The sequence below is a fragment of the Salvia miltiorrhiza genome, chromosome 1 (genome assembly GCF_028751815.1).
Source record: "Salvia miltiorrhiza cultivar Shanhuang (shh) chromosome 1, IMPLAD_Smil_shh, whole genome shotgun sequence".
NCBI lineage: Eukaryota > Viridiplantae > Streptophyta > Magnoliopsida > Lamiales > Lamiaceae > Salvia > Salvia miltiorrhiza.
The window spans coordinates 16,341,326-16,348,249 of record NC_080387.1 but is presented as its reverse complement, the minus strand read 5'-3'; positions in this window follow the sequence as shown (position 1 = coordinate 16,348,249).

Genomic DNA, 6,924 nt, shown 5'->3' with positions numbered 1-6,924 from the left:
TGATGAGTAGATGCCCGGAAGAAGGAAAGGAAAAGTCGGTGTTTAGATCGGCAGAGCTGTCTCGAGAGCAAGCAGGTGCGGTGCTAACGGATGTGTTTGACCTTGGTGCAGTCGAGTTGTACATGGAGAATGCGAAGGAGAGTTTCAAAGTCAAAGGTCATCGCATGAAATCCTACTATGGGCGGAGTACTCCGATGGAGGTGGAGTCTCAAGCCATGCACGATCCTCATTGATGAATCAAAACTGAAGTCGGGCTGGTGACTCTAAATCTAGTGCTTGGTGGGAGGCAACCCACCTGTTGGTTTGTTTATGTTTTTCTTGTTCTTTCCTTGTTTTTAGTTGTTTTCTTGTTTTTCCTAAGTTTTGGTTGCTATGTGGATACTTTGATGTTGGTGTTCATGTTTTGACTTCAGCGCTGCAGTTCTAACTCTGCCGCCAGCGCTGCAGAACGCCAGCACTGCCGAATGCCAGCGCTGCCCAGCCCACTTCCAGCACTGCAATAGCTACGATGCCCAGATTCAGCGCTGCCCAGCGCCTTCGCTCCCCAGATTCAGCGCTGCAGAACGCCAGCGCTGCCCAGTTCAGCGCTGCCTATCTCTACTCTGCAAATGGCCGCAAACCTCACTTTTCGTCGCCTCTCACGATGGTTCAGCTTTCCAATGCCGATAATCAGGGACATTTTCTACACTCTTCGTATTTCTTTTCTGCCCTGAGGACATGGCATGCTTTAAGTGTGGGGGGTGTGTTTTGTTGCTTATATTTTCAAAAATTGGGCGAGATCAATCTTTCTATGATTAGCTTATGCTTAGATACTTGCTAATTTTTATGAATTTGTGGAAGAGAACATGGTTTTCGATGTGAATTTCGAGTTTGTGTTTGTTTGGTGGTTATTCTTATTTTACTTTTAATAGGTGTTTCTTGATCGTGCAAAGAATTATGAGTTTTGTTGCAACACGATTCTAAGTAAGTAAAACGTGATTTGTCCGGTAGATGCTAGAAGGAGTGTTGTCATTGTGATTGCCTACGATCGTATCTTATATGTGAAAAACGCTGGAAACCAGCTCTAATTTTGCCAGCTCTGAAACATCTGGCCTGTTCTGAAACGTGACAGCTCTGAGTCTCTGCTCCTCTAGTCTAACTATGAGCATGGAAAACCACGTGAAAAGACTTTGGATTATACCCAAATGGTTTTTATTTCACGAACTACGGCTCAACTGTCGAAAATTGAAGCACACAAAGTGTGAAAATAGTGATATTGATTATAAAGGTGATCACATTAGGGAATTCACTTCTAGCGGAGAATTGGGTATGATCGAATTGCTTACATTACTGTTTTGTTGCTTCTTAAACTTTGAGTTAATTGCATGATCGAGAGATGTGTGTTGATTGTAAAATTTTGAATTGACTTTGTTGAATGTTTGGATGGAAATAAGCATCGTTGAAACCAATTTCTTCCTAAGATTCATATTGATTTTGCTTGAGGACAAGCAAAAGGCTAAGTGTGGGGGGGTTGATTTATGCTTAATTGTTCTACTTTTAGGGGTTTGAATGCGCATATTTTAAGTTAAATCTTCTAGAAATTTGTGTGTTTTATGGTTTGTTTGATGCTTTGTAGGAGATTTAGGTTTTATAGATGGAAGAATGCAATTTTGGAGATTTTTGGGCTAAAAATGGTGTTTTTAGCATAGCTCTGTCGCCAGAGCTGAGCCGACTTGAAAAGCCAGAGCAGACATCTCCAGAGCAGAGCAGACATCTCCAGAGCAGAGCAGACATCTCCAGAGCAGAGCAGAGCTAAGTGCCAGAGTCAACCGACAGAGCTGACTTTTCAGCTCTGTACGCCAGAGTAAAACGCCAGAGTCAACCGACAGAGCTGACTTTTAAGCTCTGTACGCCAGAGTAAAACGTCAGAGTCAACTATGCCAGAGCTGACTTTTCAGCTCTGGACTTTTCAGCGCACGCGACGCCAGAGCTGACTTTTCAGCTCTGCCCATTCTCGCCAGAGCTGACTTTTCAGCTCTGCCCATTCTCGCCAGCTCTGAACTTTTCAGCTCTGCCCATTCTCGCCAGAGCTGACTACCTTTCCCGAGCATAATCATCGGAGTTCGCCTTCCAGAGCTGAGTTACTCTCGCCAGAGCTAATTTCTCGAGCTGACTTTTAGCTCTGCCTTGCCGAGGCAGAGCTGCGAAATTGGCCGGAGTAGGAGTGTTTTCCAGAAGCGCGCATCCAGCTGGAGAGTTGCCTTATCTTGCACGATTTTGTTGCCTTTAGAGCTCTACTTTGCAAGGCAACTTTCATGGTGATCAAGAAGGATTTGAAGTCTATAAATAGGGCTTAGTTTTTCATTGAAAACAACTAACACCTTTTGCCCTAGTTTTAGACGCCATCTTTGAGATCCGTTGGCATCCAAAATTTAGGATTTATTGCTTTCATAGTTCTTTTTCATAGTCTCGAATTTTCATTGTTCTTAGTTAGTTTTTGATTTAGTTAAGTTTTTAGTTATCTCTTGGCTTGTGATTGCGTGACACGATTACTTGTTCAAGACGTTTACGGTATGTCGTAATTCAATTTTGTTTTGTTTAATTATGTCTACGATTTTGCCTTTATGTTCATGCTTTCTTTTTAATTATGCAATTTAAATTATGCACCTTAGTTTACGCCTAGATTAGAAGTCTTTAAATTTACAAGTATTTAATTTCATAAATAGGTTTAATTTAAGTTATTTAAATTATTGCCTAGGTTAAGCTTAAGTTTAAGTTCAAGTTAAGTTTGATTTAAGTTTAAGTTTAAATTCAAGTTTTAGTTTAAATCTTCTTTTTATTGTTTTTCCTGCGATACTAGAAGCCCTTTAAGACTTTCCTTGTGAGATCGACTTGGGTTAACTTACACGTTACAATAGATCTCGTACTATTGCGAGTCAATCTAGAGTAGTGTTTAGGTTGAGTCAATGGTGTCCACGTCCATTGGCCCTGGGCTGGTACTGACAGTTCCTGACGGTGCGCCGCTGCGAGTGCTCAATAATTCGTCCGTCTGAATGTGAAAAAGTCTTATAATCAACAAATGGCATCTTAATACACTCAATCAGGCGAAAGTGAAATGCAAGGCTAATAGCATACTGGAAAAGTGCTGGTCGGGACTTGGGAGCCCTCTGAATTTTTAAAAGACTACGCCATATAAACCAAATAGGACACACTTGGTGTCCTTTCCATGCCGACCACAATAAGAAAACTTCATCTGCATTCACCTTATTAGCTTCTTCATTTCCTGAAATGCTGTAAGCAATAAACTTATGACAAATAGCCAATGCAGGGAGAATGATGAGTCCTGCAGAGACTCATCCAGTAGACCAATTATCAAAACCTGACAACTCAATCCAAGCCCGCCGAACATTAAATTCGCTTGGACGTTCCTTAAGCCCATCAGGGTTTAATGCAAACACTTCAGAAAAAATCTCAGGTGTTACTTTAAACACTTCATCATTTAAACGACACTTCATGACTGCCATATCCACAGTGAAGTCCAAACTCACAAGAAACTCATAGGCAGAGGTTCAAAACCATGATAAGGAAGCATAACAAACCGATTCAATCCGAGAGTTGTCAAGAAGGAAATTACCTCAGACCTTAAACCCATAGCCTCCACTGCATCCCAACCAATAGTACGAGGAGCTGCAAAAGGTTTCTTATTCAATTGTTTAAAGATCTCTCATTCTTCTTCACTGTGAAGTTGGAAAGGAGTTCCCCAAGCTGTAGCGCGTTGTCGGCGTTCCTCCTCATCTTGTGCCATTCTTACTTGGTCTGCTTGCTTAATGTTCTTCGTGCGAGACATGGTGCAGCTACTGCCGAATTATCACTCGCTGGAATGAACTCACCCACTGAAAACTCGTGCTCGCAAGAATGAAAGGCTGGACCGGCTGGATTCACTCGCCCGCTAGAAATAGGCCACGCCCGCTGGAAGCTCAACTCGGGCGCTGAAAGAATCAACTCGGCCGCTGGGTTGAAGGCCCTCGCCCGCTGAAAAATGCACTCGGCCGCGGAAGAAGCTCGCCCGCTGGAAATCTCCCTCGGTCGCTGGATCTGCTCGCCCGCTGGAAAATCTCCCTCGGCCGCTGGAGCTGCCTCGCCCGCTGGAATGTAGGGCTCGACTGTTGGAGATTTTGCTCGCCCGCGGAAGTATCAGGCTCGGCCGCTGTCAATTTCTGGAGTATGCGTGGTGGTGGTTTTAGATGGAGAAGGGAAAGCGGTAGAGAGAGAGTAGTGAAGTGGGTAGATGGAAGAGTAATGAGAGATAAGATGGTGGGAATTAAAGGTGCTCTAATTAAAATAAATTCATCTGCAAAGCACAGCAACTCTGCAATTTCCACCATCTGCGAAATTCAGAATAATTCTCATTAGCTTACTAAAACAAACAGGCACCAAAACATCAAAAAAGAACGGAACGAAAAAGAAATAACATAAAATAAATGTGGGTTGCCTTCCACAAAGCGCTCTAGAGCTCGACAACTGATTCTTTAGCAGTCAGGATTGTGGAGAGCTTGAGACTCCACCACCATTGGAGGGCTATGGTGCTCAAAGTACGGTTTTACTCTATGTCCGTTCATTGTGAAACTTTCATCAGTATTTTCGTTATATAGCTCTACCGCACCATGATCGAAAACTTCCTTAAGCAGGAATGGACCACTCTATCTGGATTTAAGCTTGCCATGGAAAAGCTGTTAAGTTTTTCCACCTCATGTGAAAGCCCACAACTTTTGACAAAAGTTGCGGATGAATAATTTGAAAGTTTGAAGCAGCAAAAGTTTGACAGATTTTTCCAGCAATTGGAAGTCAACAATTTGCGGCCATAAAGTTCAACAATTTGCAGCTCAGATCTCTTATAAATTGAGGCTCATTCTGCCAAATGAAAGTGTGCAGAAGTGCGAGAGGTGTGAGGCAAAACAAGAGAGAGTTTGGTGAGTGTATTTGAGAGAAGAAAATTGTGAGGAAAAATCATAGGATTTTTCATCTCTCTTAAAATAGTAGCTCAGTCCTCTTGTGTTTTTCCAAGTTATTAAACTTGAGATTTGTGTTTCCCCTATTTTGTGTAGGGAGAATTTTGTAAGCCTACTATATACATAGTGGAAGATTTCTAGACTACGGTCTCGTGGTTTTTCCCAATTTGGGTTTTCCACGTAAAAATTCTTGTCTCATATTTTCTTATATTTTGCACCAAATATTTTTTTCTTGGTTTGGATCCCATTTTGTAATCCAGCAAGAGGGAAAAGAATTATCCTGGTTCCGCTGTGCAAGTGTCATTTATTTGGACACTCGTGAATATTTATTCACCACTTTTCCCAACAAGTGGTATCAGAGCCACTTTGGTTCTGAGGCGGATTAAAAATGGAGGAATCGTCGTCGCTTGGTGGTATGTTCAAATTGAACGGATCAAATTACTCAATTTGGAAGCCAAGCATGTTGGATATTCTCTATTGTAAGGATCTCTATTTGCCCTTACATGGAGATGATGTCAAACCAAAGGATATGAGTGATGATGAATGGCTCATCATGCACAGAAAAACAGTTGGTTACGTCCGGCGCTTCATTGAACACAGTATTTTTCATCATTTTGCTAATGAGGAAAAAGCTGACGTTCTTTGGAAGAAAATGGAAGCTATGTTTGAAAGGAAAAATGCTTTAAACAAAGCTTCCATCATCAGAAAAATCGTTCGCTTGCGATATGCGGAGGGTGCCAACATGACGGAGCACCTCAATGCATACCAGGGTCTTATCAACCAATCCACCAACATGAAGATTTCTCTTGATGATGAAGTCGTAGCTTTATTGCTACTCAGTTCGTTGCCGGACAGTTGGGACACTCTTGTAGTGTCAATCAGCAACTCGGCTCCAGGTGGAGCACTGACCACTACAAGAAAGATGACTTTTTGCGACATAAAAAATGTGTCGTAAACTTTAGTTTTTATGTCGCAAAAGCTAATTTGCGACATTTTCTGCGTCACGTCAAATTGTGTCGCAAAAGGTGATGTGGTAAATTTACGACATTATTTTTCGATAATGACGCAAACATGTACGACACTTTGTGCTTCACTTAAATAATTGTCGTATAAAATTTGCGACACATTACGTGTCACTTGTCATAATGACGCGTGCTATTTTGCGTCACATTACACGACATTGATTGAAATGACGCATCCTAATTTGCGACACTAGTTTGTGACACTAAAATAAATGTGACGTGCCATTTTTATGACATTCTGTAATTTGTGTCATAATATATACGACACTTTGTGCATCACAAACTGAAACGATGCATCATTATTTGCGACAGTAGTTTGTGACACTAAAATAAATGTGACGTACCATTTTTATGACATTCTGTAATTTGTGTCATAATATATACGACACTTTGTGCATCACAAACTGAAGTGATGCATCATTATTTGCGACAGTAGTTTGTGACACTAAAATTAATGTGACATGAAATTTCACGACACTTGTAGCATCATATTTAGTGTGTTCGACTAGGACTAGCTGCTGATGGCTTTAATCCATTCAAGTCAATGAGTATTGCTCATAGTACTTGGCCTATTATTCTCATACCTTACAATTTACCCCCTGGTAGACAGTGACGTAGCCAGGATTTTGTTTCAGGGGGGGCCAATTTATAATAATATTTAAATAATATATATATATATATATATATAAGTTAAAAATAAAATTATTTTTTTTATCAATTTATTTTATGTATAATGCATCGTTTAAAATTAATAGCTAGACATTGCTATATCATAATATATATTTTTTATACATTTAGTATTCTAAAATTGTAGTATAAAAACTTCATTGTAATATTTAAAATAAATCTCTTTCGATGTAGAATCAAAAAAATATCTTTCGATGTGAGATACTAAGATTAATCAAAACATGTCC